At 43.0% G+C, this 14,063-nt stretch overlaps 1 pseudogene; it reads left to right on the top strand.

The window, feature by feature from the left end:
* The first annotated feature begins 2,425 nt into the window (after positions 1–2,425).
* On the top strand, positions 2,426–10,914 carry LOC103159542 (annotated as a pseudogene).
* The last annotated feature ends 3,149 nt before the right edge of the window (positions 10,915–14,063 follow it).

Below are 14,063 nucleotides of genomic sequence, written 5' to 3'. Positions count from 1 at the left end.
CCTGAAAGTCTTAACAGAACACACTGCTCTTGCAGAGGATCTAAGTTCAGTTCTGGGTATCCATGTTGAATTGTTCATAATCAATTGTAACTTAAGCTCCTTTGTCCTCCAAGGAGGACACCTGTACTCACATGCATATATCCAAACCAAGCACAAACCCAAACACAGACACATCATCCAGAGGTAAAAAGTCTTTTAGACAAATGTTTCTAGATATGACAACAGAACTACACATGCTAAGTACCACCAAAATGTCCACTTAGACAATACCTGAACAATGACAACACCAGTTTCCAAAGTGGATGGGAAACAGCCAGGGGTCCCATCCCAAGAGGGAGAAGTAGTCTCACCAAAGATGAGCTCCCCTAATGGTTAGCCAACCCCACGAAGTCAGACCTAAAAGAAGTATGTGCTCAAGCAATGATAAACCAAAAGTGTAGGTTGAATATATATTTGTATCTGCTTTTATGGAGAGAGAGAGAGAGAGAGAGAGAGAGAGAGAGAGAGAGAGAGAGAGAGAAAACTAAGGAATAAGAGGCCTTGTTTCTGAAGGGGATGAGGAATAGTGTGGAGTTCAGGGGATAAATGGGGGATAGTATGATTATATTTTATTTTTCTATTAATTCAAAGTGTTTAGCACACTAACAGTAAAATTATAACTAAAACATCTCAGCCCCACCTTAGAAATCACTGAGATCAGAGCTGTGCCCATCAAGATGGAGGGTAAAAAGGTCAAAAGCAATTTCAAATATCCCACCAGATTCACAATGTCCTCCTTTCCTGTATGATTAAAAGTATGCCAAAATAAATGTTATTACTTATATGAGTTCAATTTCTTTATTAGATATCACAAACATAGAGCCTGCCCCATGGTTTTGAAAGATTTTGTATAAATGGGCACCATATAATTAGATTATTTTATTGTCTAAGAATTTTGTTGCTTCTGCATATGTGCAGATATTGTGTCACTTACACATGGTCCCTTTTCAGGGGGAATCATCTTCTTTCCTTAAAGGTTGTTTGAGTACCCAGTTGCCCAAAACAGTTAACCCTTCATTGTAGCCCAGAAAGGCCAAAAGGTTACACACACCTGGACTACATGATTAATTCTGATCCAATTAATATCAGCACTGCAGGTCATGACTAAGACAAGAAAGCCGCTCTTGGTCACAAAGTATAAAAGGAGTGAATTAAAATTATATTTAAAACATAAAGCTGTGGTGGTAAAGCTGGAAACCAGGTTGCTCTGTGGGTATCTAGATGTCACCTACACACTTATACACACACACACACACACACACACACACACACACACACACACACACACACACACACATTCTTAGAGAAAGTCAGCCTGAATCTCAAATCTCAGAGCTGATCTCACACAGCTCTAATCATCTCATGATTTAAGCTCAGATTCTCAGCTCACTCCAGTCAATATCAGCCTATTCAGGGGCTGGATCCCTGTGTGTCTCACTCCTGAACTAGTCCTCTAAAAAATCATTCAAGACCTAATCAATGTCCAAGTTTATTATAGAAAATCCTAAACAACACTGTGCAAAACACCACTGCAGACCTCAGCAGGGAAGTAAGTGCTGATCCTATCTTCCTGTGCATCAATTCAACCCAGACCATCTTGCTTAGAGATGAAAGCCAATACCTAACAAACAGGTAACCAGTACATGTCATTGTATTGGTTATTGTACTTAACTGTGTATGGCTCTAAGACATGATCATTAGCCACAGGGCAAACACAGATTTCTCTGTGACGTCCTAGCAGTTTAGGAGATCAGAGTGAGTTAAGATGAATTCATCAGACTCTTCCAACAGATGATTCACAGTATGATAAGAAGTCCCAGGGGCTAATTAGATGCTGTACTGAATCTCTGCCCAGTCAAATATGGCTCTGTATCAAGTCTCACTTAGTACCCTATAAATTTATTATGTATTTGTAGTGCTGTAACTGTTTCATGGTTAATTGATTGTCAGTATTACTTAAAACGGAAAGAAAGAAAGAAAGAAAGAAAGAAAGAAAGAAAGAAAGAAAGAAAGAAAGGAAGGAAGGAAAGAAGGAAGGAAAAAGCTGAAAGCGAGCTTATCAGAATGCACAGGATTTAAGAGGTAAAAAAGGAGAGACTTTGGTTCAATGCAGACCCTGAGGACTTCCCAGGGTCTCGGGACCTCCACACTCACAGCCTCAAACCTTCTTTTCCTGGGGTTCCTTATCCCAGTTTAGCTCATAAGATGTCAGTGTGTTGACAGTGTCATTTTACCCAAACCAGAAACGTCCTTAACTAATAGAGCCAATCAAACAGTGGTGCACAGGTTTAAATGCCTGTGAGGTCCCTGGGCACTCACCTCCTCCATCCCTTCAAGGGCTGTGTCTACTCTGCCCTCCTCCATGTCAAGCAGCCTTTGGGGGAAGATGTCACCTGTCCTGATTCTTCTGACCTTTCTTCTGCTACTTGGAGCAGTGCATGTGAGTGAACACCCCTGCCCTAGAGGCACCACCATTTGGTGGTACTTAGCATGTGTAGTTCTGTTGTCATATCTAGAAACATTTGTCTAAAAGACTTTTTACCTCTGGATGATGTGTCTGTGTTTGGGTTTGTGCTTGGTTTGGATATATGCATGTGAGTACAGGTGCCCTTGGAGGACAAAGGAGCTTAAGTTACAATTGATTATGAACAATTCAACATGGGTACCCAGAACTGAACTTAGATCCTCTGCAAGAGCAGCGTGTTCTGTTAAGACTTTCAGGCATCACTCCAGTCCTGTTTATTCAAGTCTTGAAAGTATTTGCTCACACATATAGGTGCTATGAAAAGTGATGGTGTGAATACAGTGTGATTGTGAAGTGTGACACTGGTCTCTGTGAAGGACCTATAAAAGCCCTGAAAGTTTGTGAAAGGAAATGATAAAAAAATATTTTCCTGTTGAATGAAGGATTGCAGTCAAGGCATTCCATCTGAAAATGGGCAGGTAACATCGACAGATAATACACATGCTGGCTAAAACTGGACTTGTGTGAGACCTGGGAGCAGAGGCAGAGTTATGTTCAAGCTTGAGACTCTGAGCAGCATCAGAGTTAGGCCAGAACTTCAGGCCCAGAGCAGTGTCAGGGGAGCCACAAGCCTAAGACCCGGGAGCAGTGTCAGAGGGAGGCTGCAGCCTCAGGCCCAGATGCAAGGAGTGATCCCTGGGTGAAGCAACAGCAGCAATTTCCAGCAGTAGCTTCCAGAAACTATTGCAAAATGTTCCTCTGGCAAAGAGCACCTAAGTCCCAGCCAGCATCCACTACCATTTCTCGCTGGGAGACACTCTGCTATTACATTGACTACTGGACCCTCAGTCCCATCTACACCACCAATGGGAGGAGTGTTCACCAGAGCTGTGCCCCCATCTGCACCTCAAGGAGTGACCACCTGTGCATTGAGTCCACTTCTACCAGGAGGAACATTAGCCTGAAGCTCTACTCTACTTGTGCCCGAAGGAGCAGTCAATGGAGTCACAGCCCCCAACTGTACCAATTGGAGAAAGAGAGAACCCCTGAAGCACAAGCTCCACCTATACAGATTAGAAGAGGAGATGCTTAGTCAACAAGGTAAGAACACAGTCAACAATATAAAGAACAATAAGGCACCACTAGAAACTAGTGGTGCTTCAGCAGCAAGACTGAACATCAGAACACAGATCAAGTAGAATAAAATGACCTAAAATAACTTTATAAGGATGATTGAGGCCCTTAAAGAGAAAATGAAAAATTCTCTTAAAGAGATTGAGGAAAATACAAACAAAATCATAGAAGAAAACTTTCCCAACCTAAAGAAGGACGAAGGACATGCCTATGAAACTACAAGAGGTTTATAGAACAAGTAGACTGGACAAAAAAGTCCCTTTGCTGCATAATAATCAAAACAATAAACATACAGAATGAAGAAAGAATATTAAGAGCTGCAAATGAGAAAGGCCAGGTTAACATATAAATGCAAACCTATCGAATGGTATATGCATACATATACAGGAGGATCACTTGAGCCTGGAGACAGTGAGACCACTTCTGTATCAATAGGCAGTTAGGTAGACAGACAGACAGTCAGACAGACAGACAGATGGACAGATGTTTTCATGGTTAGTGTAATTGTCTATTTGACAGAATCTAGACTCACCTGGGAGAGGGGTATCTGAGCATGTCTGTGGGGGATTATGTTGATTTAGTTCCTTGGTGTAGAATGATCCATTTTACCTGTGGTCAGGGATATTCCCTGGGCAGGGGATGCTGGACTCTACAAAATGAAGAGCTTAAAGCTAGTATACATTCATCACTTTCTGTTTCTCCCTGTGGATTCAAGGTGACCAGCTGTTTAAGGTTCCTACTTCCTTGACTTTCCCACAAGGATGGAGTACACCTTGAACTATGGACCAAAATAAAACCTTTTTCTAAAAAATCAATTAATGCAGACCTATCAGAATTACACCTGACTTCTCAATGGAAACAATGAAAGCCAGAAGGTCCTGATCAAATGTTATGCAGACTCTAAGGGACTATGGATCACCTTGGTTTCAGTCTTCATGAGGTTAGAGCTTGTCCCTCCATATATTTGAAAGGAGGAACTCAAGGACAAGTGCTACCCACCCTTCTCAGAGCAGGGCTGCAGATTAAGCTTCAACAATGATTATTCTGTGTGCAAGGAACTCTGTCCACAACAGGCTTGGGGAACTGCAGATCCCATCGCCTGCACCCCTCCCTAGGTCTTCCCTCCTGACCTCATCTGCTGCTCCCAGACACCCCATATTCTAGTAATGTGGTGTGCAATTAATGCGGATTGCAATGGAGTCAGAGCTAGTTTGAGAAACAGATGGTTTAATAGGATGTACTCACTCAATGGAGCCAGACCTGTACAACCAGTGGGAGAGGGAACAGAGAAGAGCTGCATGCATGCTACCCTCATATTTATAGCCTTGCTACGTCACTCTGACAATGCCCAAGTGGCATGGCCAGCATTTTCCCCTACATTCTAGCTTTTTCTTTCAGAAGAGATCATCGGGGGCCACAAGCTCAAGCCCCACTCCCACCCCTACATGGCATTTATTCAATCTGTGCTTGGTGGTGGGAAGAAGAGTCACTGTGGAGGCTTCCTGGTGCGAGACAACTTCGTGCTGACAGCTACTCACTGCCTGGGAAGGTGAGGAGAAACAGCAGGCCCACATTTTCTGAGATCCCCAACAGGAGCTTCTGTCCTCTACTTGTGGATGCTCCTGTGAGAGCTGGCTAGAAGGCAGGACTGTGAAAATGGGAGTCTGAAAACAGGGAAACTTTGAGGTCAGAGGTTGAGAGATCAGAGGCAGCAGCGTACCTGAGTTGGAGACAACTACACTGGCCAAACAAAAGCAGTGGTTGAGGTTGAGCACACACAGTAAGAGTCAATGCAAACTTTGGAATATTGCCTAGAAGCAAGAGGGAGCCATCAGGCATCTCAAGTCATTGAGAAGAAAAGAAAGGTGCCTCAAACTCTGAGACCCTCCTGTCTCCTCAAGTCCCCAAAGCTAGGCCACACCCTACCTACCCTGCCTACCCTGCATCCTTTACCTCCGGGATGGTGTCCTTTAAACCCTACATCTCTCTTCTCTACTCTGCTTTCTTAACAGCTCAATGAAAGTCACTCTAGGGGCGCACAACATCAAAGAAAAGGAGGAGACCCAGCAGATCATCCCTGTGGCAAAAGCCATTCCACACCCTGACTATAATCCTAAGGACTGCTCCAATGACATCATGCTCTTAAAGGTGAGACCTGCCATCCCCATTCACAAATCCCACACCCCATTTCCTGTGCTCTGCTTGCTGCAGGTCTTGCCCCCTCCCCTTCCTACTGCTCTCTTCCTGCTTTTTTCCTCCCTGCCATCCTGGTTTTCAGAGTGTCCCAGACCAGCGGGCTCCTGGCTGAGCAGCTCTCTCCTGTCTCTTCCCCAACAGCTGAAGAGGAAGGCCAAGAGGACTAAAGCTGTGAGGCCCCTCAAGTTGCCCAGGGTCAATGCCCAGGTGAAGCAAGGCATGTGTGCCACCTGGCTGGCTGGGGGAAAACATCCTTTAATACCCCTAGGAGAACTGCCTTCCTACAAGAGGCTATATTGATCATCCAGGAGGACCAGAAATGCAAATCATACTTCCACCAGAAAGCCAAAACAATCCTGTACAATAAAGGATCATCTAGGTGCATCACCATCCCTGACTTCAAGCTCTTCTATAGAGATATAGTTATGAAAACAGCTTGGTATTGGCATAAAATCAGACAGGTGGACCAATGGAATCAAGTCGAAGACCCTGATATCAACCTACACACCTATGAACACCTAATTTTTGACAAAGAAGCTAAAAATATAAAATGGAAAAAAGAAAACATTCAACGAGTGGTGCTGGTATAACCGCTGTCAACACATAGAAGACTGCAGATAGATCCATACCCATTGCCATGCACAAATCTTAAGTCCAAATGGTTCAAAGGCCTCGACATAAATCCAGTCACACTGAACCTCTTGAAAGAGAAAGTGGGAAATACCCTTGGAGGAATTGGTACAGGAAACCACTTCCTGAACATAACACCAGTAGCACAGACACTGAGATGGACAATTAGTAAATGGGACCTCCTGAAACTTGGAAGCTTCTGTAAGGCAAAGGACACAGCAAGACAAAATGGCAGCTTTGTTTGGATAAAGTGGCAGCCTACAGAATGGGAAAAGTTCTTCACCAACCCTACATCTGACCAAGGGCTTATTTCCAAAATACACAAAGAACTCAAGCTAGTCACTAAAACACCAAATAATCCAATTTAAAAGTGGGTTACAGAACTAAATAGGAATTCGCAATAGAGAAATCTAAAATGGCTGGAAGACACTTAAAAATTGTTCAACATCCTTAGATTTATCATTTTCTTTGACTGATGTGTCCGTTCTTCTAACATGTCTTCAATGCCTGTGATTCTCTCTTCTGTCTCTTGTACTCCGCCGGTGAGGTTTATCTATGAGGTTTCTGATCAAGTTTCTAAATTTTTTCCATTTGAACTGTTTTACTCATTTCCGTTGTGTTTGAGTTTTCAAAAAATTTAAGGGATTTATTCACTTTCTTTTTCAGGACCTCTAACATATGCATAAAGGCTATTTTAAGGTTCTTGTGCTTCAGCCATGTTGCAATACACAAAGTCTGCTGTGGTAGGGCTGCTGGACTCTAGTAGAAACATATTGTCATGGCTATTATTGATTACAATGCTGAGAAGATAGGAATTCTAGGGACTGATGTCTGGTCTTGTCAGTGTTGTGTGAGTGTCTTGTTCCTTGGTTTCTGTTGCCCTCTCTCATTGCTAGGAGGGTGTGGTTGCTGTGTGTTTCCTGTTAGGATCCTAATAGGTGTGGACACTGGGTTTCCAGGCAAAATGTGTTTCTAGGTATGGGGAGCTAACATGTAGGAATAGGGATTAACTAGGAGAGGGGTGCTGAGGGTCCACAGGAGGGAGGAAAGCAGGGTGTTCCGTCAGGATCTGCTTAGTCTCCTGGGAATTGGGACAGAGAATGAGGAGAGACCACATCAAGTCTGCTACAGAGCTGCAGCTGAGACTGGGGCATTGGACTTGGGGGGTGGAAGAAGAGGTGAAGATCTGCAGCTAACCTTCCTGCTTGGCTGGCTGGAGTGGCCTGTGGGTTCCCAGGGAGTGCCTGGTGGTAATAGGGGATGGGATAAAGTAGCGAGCGCGCGCGCTCGCGCACGCTTGTGTGTGTGTGTGTGTGTGTGTGTGTGTGTGTGTGTGTGTGTGTGTGTGTGTGTGTGTGTGGAGTTAGGAGAGGAAGACCTGTGTGGTCCACCAGTGATGGAGGCAGAGGGGGAGGGGAGACCACGGGAATGGTCTGCACTGGGGATGAGCCTAGGGGTTGGTTTAGGAGGAACTGAGGGAAGAGCTGCGGTTCCCTGCCTGCATCCCCTGCTGGAGTGGCCTGCCGGTAAACTTATTAAAAAGCAAAAAATAGTATCTAACCAAGCACATGGCTATGCACAAACAAAATTCAGTACATTAAATAAATTGCCACTCGCCACAGGTGGCAGGTGATGGAAGGGAGGATGGTTTTTCCTCATCCATGCCATCATTTGGCAGATGGGGGGAGGCAGGGTCAGCGCTCCTGCTGCTCTCCTCCTCTCCGGCCACTCTCCTGCACCCCTGCCAACAGGGTCAGATCTATTGTGCTGCCCAGGAGAGAGATGCCTAAAGGAGCCATTCTTGATGAGGTTGTCTTCTTACAACTATCTCTAAGTTGATTCTCTCTCTCTCTCTCTCTCTCTCTCTCTCTCTCTCCTCTCTCTTCTCTCTCTCTCTCTCTCTCTCCCCTAGCTGCACCACATCCCCTCTTCCCGCCACCATCTGCGTGCTTTCATGCCCCACCCCCAGTGATTTTTTATATTCCTACACCTTTACCAAACATGTTAATGGTTTAAATAAGAAATACCCTTCCAAAAGTTTCCTGCTGAAACCTTGGCCCCCAGCTGGTGGCGCTAGTGAACCACACACGCGCTAACTCAATCAAAGGTTTGCTCCATTGATGGGTTCATACTGAATGGGCTATTAGGATATGAACCCTGGCTGAAAGGAGGCGGAAGTCAGTGGACTGTGGCTCTGAAAGGTGCGCCCTGTCCTAATCCTTTCCTGACTGGCCCCTGCTTCCTGTCGGTACATGAGCAGCTCTGTCCCATGAACTTATTAATGGATCAACCCATTGATTAAGTTAGGGCTTCCATGGTTCGCTACAGTAATGAAAACCTAACGTACCGCATGCAATCAAGTGGTGGGGGGAGTGTGCGCACATATTTGGGGAAGCATTGATAAAGACCCTCATCTTAGTATTATCTAATCCCAAATTAGAATACATATTAGAGTTCAAATGGAGAAATAGACATACTCATCTTTGGCATTATGCAGCCCTTTGGACACCTACATTATTTACCACTACAAAGAACAAGGCTAGGAATATTAACAGGCAAGTTATTTTTAAATACTAGAAAATATTTAGGAAAAAATGAAAAGTTCACTAGCTCATTCCAATATTTGGGAGGTGAAAGGAATAGGTTGTAAGTTCAAGGTTGTCCTCAGCTACACACCAAGTTCAAGACCAGCCTGGGCTACATGACATCTTATCTAAAACAACTAAAATTTTTAAATTATGTTTTCTAAAATAAAATATCAAAGCTCATTAACTAATTTACTAATTAGTAAAAGCATTAGTAAATTTTTGTTAATCTGATTTGGAAGATTTTCAAAAGTAATGACATTTAGACTCAGTGAGGACATTGAGAAAGATGGCATTTTTCCTCCTTGTACCTGGGAGGCTGAAGTAAGAGGGTCACTTGAGGCCAAGGGTGTGTGACCAGCCCAGGCAACATAGTAACACATAGCTCAAAAACAAAACAAAAGAAAAAAAACTGAGAAAGGCCAGAGATGTATGTCAGTTACAACATGCCTGCCCAGTATGAACAAGGCAATGGAATGATCTCCAACACAGTAACAAGAAAGAACCCAAGGGTCTTTGATCGACCTAGTCATTTTTGTCCACACCAAGAAAATGAAACAAGATATGTGTTAGTTTTGTTATACATCTGACCCATAGAAGAATGGTTACCTGGTATCTGCAAGATAAAAGCAAATTATAGGCCAGTATCTACTGTAACTAAATATTTGTTATATATATATTTTCCTGGTAGTTTTTTTTCTTAATGCATATTTATTTCCTTAATTTTACAAATTATATTATTTAGATATATCAAAGACCAGGTCATTAAATGTAAATGATATTCTAAAATGATATACACTAAGTCTTAATGAAATAAAGGAAAATGTTGACTTGAACATCACATCTAAGATTGCAAAGTAAAAATACATAAAGGGGAAATAATCCAGAAGCAACAGAGGAGAGGCTACCTTAAATGCCCTCCCCTGCTAATAAGATTGATGACTGTCTTATATGCCATCCTATAGCCTTCATCCAGCAGCTGGTGGAAGCAGTAGCAGAAGCAGACACCCACAGCTAATCACTGAACAGAACTGGAATCCAGTTGCAGAGAAGAATGAGTGATAGTCAAAGGGGTCCAGACGAGGCTGGTGAAACCCACAGAAACAGCTGACCTGAACAACGGGGAGCTCTTGGTCCCCAGACTGATAGCTGGGAAACCAGCATGGGACTGATCCAGACCCCAGGAACGTGGGTTTCAGTGAGGAGACCTCAGAAATCTACGGGACCTCCTGTAGTAGATCAGTACTTATCCCTAGCATAGGTGTGGACTTTGGGAGCCCAATCCACATACAGGAATACTCCCTGAGCCAGGACACATGGGGATGGGCCCTATCCTAAAGGATACAATAGACTCTGATGACATCCTATGGAAGGCCTCACCCTCCCTGAGCATCAGAAAGGATATGTGATAGGTAGGGTTTTAGTTATCGGGGGAGAGGTAGGGTTGGGGAGGGAGAGGTAACTGGGATTAACGTGTGAAACAATCTTGTTTCTAATTCAAAGGAAAAAAGAAAAAAGAAAAACATCTTCCTGGCTGGGTGCCACACACCTTAATCCTAGCACTATGTAGACAGAGGGAGACCAGTCTATGTGAGTTAGAGGCCAGCTTAGTCTACATTATTAATCCCAGGCTAACAAAGTCTACACAAAAAGACCCAGCCAAGAGAGAGAAAGAGAGAGAGAGAGAGAGAGAGAGAGAGAGAGAGAGAGAGAGAGAGAGCCTCTCCATAGTGGCTTGATGGATAGTGGGATTAAAGCAAAAATGTTTCTCCCTCCAATTGTTTATTTATGATCTTAACCTTACAATTATTAAAACAGCATTGTTCCTGAAACTGTTTCAGGTCCGGAGAAGGTAGCCCTGAGTAAGTTGGTGATGCTCAATAATGCAAACTTCTCCCACAGATCGCCTTCAGTTTGTTTCTTGTCCACACACACTCCAAAATGAATATTCTCAATGAGTTTTTTACTCTCAGATCTTCCAGACTGATCTATAAATTTGACTGTCAGTCCATCATTAAGGGACTCAGACTCAGTGCCCTAAATAAGGCTTCTCAGCTCCTCAAATTTATCTTTCCCAAACCACAAATAGGGAAGGACCTTGAGAGAACGTGAGAGTCAGTCTAGAAGGTGCCTGCCCCATTTTCTGTTGGCTCCAGCTGCTGTAACAGTCTTACCTGAGACTGGAAGCAAACTTGATTATCTGCTTAGTTCATCGTGATTACAATGCTTAATATTGTTTGCTGCTTAAGAGGACCTATGGGCCCTACTTTTGCTTTTTCTTAGTCTTCCATCTTCTTTTATTACATACATTAATTTTTACAAAGTAGCGTGCTTCATGTGGAAACATCCTTATATGCATATAACACATTTTGATCATACACACCCTCTTCTTACCCTTTCCCTCCCGCACGCCCCCAGCCATGTCTCCTTCCATATTTCTAACAGTCCCTCTACTACCATGTCTTCCTGGGTCCAAAATCCACACTTGAAAGAAAGCATATGGCATTTGTCTTTCTGAGCCTGGTTTATTTCATTTCTCCTGATGATCTCCACTGCCACCCATTTTCCTGTAAACAACATAATTTTCTCTTCTTGTAAAACCAGTACATTTCAGCTCTGTCTGGCATGGTGGCACAGGTCTGTAATCCCAGAGCTAGAGACGGAGAAGATGGTTAGGAATCCAAGGTCATCCTTAGCAATAGAGCTCCACTATGAGCTACCTGAGATCCCGTCTCCCAAAAAAAAGTAAATAAAAATAATGCATTTCCATTATAGAAAAATAAATAATATAAAGATGCAAGTAAGGGTCACATAAAATTGGCCTTCTTTCTGGTTATTGCCCTTTTCTCCCTCACAAAATTAGAACTAAATTCTATTAATAATAATATAATTGTTATAATTTCGCCACTCACTGTAAGAGAATGCAAGCTTCTGTGTGCCATTAAGTAGAACTTTAAAATAAACTTTTCTTGCCCTATCCGTGGACTCACCGCAGACCAGGTGAGCCACCCCCTGCTTTTACCCAATTCTTGTCCTAAGCGCCATCCACCCAGATCCCTCCAGGCTCGTCCCTGCTTGAAACAGACACGCCCAGGCAGGGTGGAGCTTCCTGAATCTGGCTTGGTTCAGGACACTCTTCCTTCCCTTTCCGTGGACTCACCGCAGACCAGGTGAGCCACCCCCTGCTTTTACCCAATTCTTGTCCTAAGCGCCATCCACCCAGATCCCTCCAGGCTTGTCCCTGCTTGAAACAGACACGCCCAGGCAGGGTGGAGCTTCCTGAATCTGGCTTGGTTCAGGACACTCTTCCTTCCCTTTCCATGGACTCACCGCAGACCAGAGGCCTAACGCCATCAGAGTGAGGAGGCTACGAGGAGAGGCAAAACCATCCAGAGCTTCGGACATTGAATTCCTGGCCCACACACACTACAGAGTAACAAGAGGAGATAGAGAGATCCTACCTGCACTCACTGGAAAAAGATATGGGAAGAAGACAGAATAAGAACCCGCTCAACAACAGAAAGACCAATATGACACCACCAGAATCTAGGGACTCCACTCCAGCAAGATCTGAAAAGCCCAACACAGTGCATGAAGAAGAGATGGACCTCAAAAATTATCTGAGCAAGATGATAGAGACCTTCAAAGAGGAAACAAGAAAATCCCTTAAAGAAATAGAAGAAAAAGTAAGCAAAAAATTACACGATATGGAGGAAAAGACAAACCAAAATATTCAAGAAATAAACAAATCTCTTAAAGAAGCTAAAGAAACCCAAGATAAAACAACCAAACAAGTGAAGGAAGCTCTTGAAACAGTTCAAAACATGAAAGCTGAATTAGACACATTAAAGAAAACACAGAATGAAGCGATGCTGGAAATGGAAAGGTTGGATAAACGATCAGGATCTAAAGATGTGAGTATAACTAATAGAATTCAAGAGACAGAAGAGAGAATCTCAGCTATTGAAGACTCGCTAGAGGATATACATTCATCAACCAAAGAAAACCTCAAGACCAACAAATCCCTAACACAAAATATACAGGAAATATGGGACACCGTGAAAAGACCAAACCTAAGAATAATAGGTGTAGAAGAAGGTGAAGAAACACTGCTCAAAGGTACAGAAAACATATTCAACAAAATCATAGAAGAAAACTTCCCCAACCTACAGAAAGATATGCCTATGAAAGTACAAGAAGCTTATAGGACACCAAACAGACTGGACCACAAAAAGAAGTCCCCCCGACACATAATAATCAAAACTCCAAATCTACAGAATAAAGAAAAAATATTAAGAGCTGCAAAGGAAAAAGGCCAAGTAACATATAAAGGCAAACCAATCAGAATCACACCCGACTTCTCAATGGAAACTATGAAAGCCAGAAGGTCTTGGATAGATACACTACAAGCACTAAGGGAGCATGGATGTCAACCCAGACTACTGTACCCAGCAAAACTTTCAATCACTATAGATGGAGAAAACAAGATTTTCCATGACAAAAACAGATTTAAACAATACATATCCACAAATCCAGCACTACAGAAGGTTCTGGAAGGAAAACTCCAACTCAAGGAACATAACTACATGCACAAAAACACAGGCAATAGATAATCTAATATTGCCAAACACAAAAAGAAGCAGGAGAGCAAAATCCACACACAATGACACCACCAACAATAAATCCAAACCAAGCAAGAACCAACGAACAATGGACATTAATATCCCTAAATGTCAATGGCCTTAACTTACCCGTAAAAAGATATAGGCTAACAGAATGGATACGAAGACAGAATCCATCTTTCTGCTGTTTACAAGAAACACACCTCAACTTCAAAGACAGGCGATACCTCAGAGTAAAAGGATGGGAAAAGATTTTCCAATCAAATGGCCTCAAGAAACAAGCAGGTGTAGCAATCCTAATATCTAACAAAATGGACTTTAAACTAAAATCAATCAAAAGAGATGAAGAAGGGCATTTCATACTCATCACAGGAAAAGTCCATCAAGATGAAA

This window comes from Cricetulus griseus (genome assembly GCF_003668045.3).
Source record: "Cricetulus griseus strain 17A/GY chromosome 1 unlocalized genomic scaffold, alternate assembly CriGri-PICRH-1.0 chr1_1, whole genome shotgun sequence".
Classification (NCBI taxonomy): Eukaryota; Metazoa; Chordata; class Mammalia; order Rodentia; family Cricetidae; genus Cricetulus; species Cricetulus griseus.
Note: the sequence above shows the minus strand (reverse complement) of the source record. Positions and strands in the feature narration are given on the sequence as shown.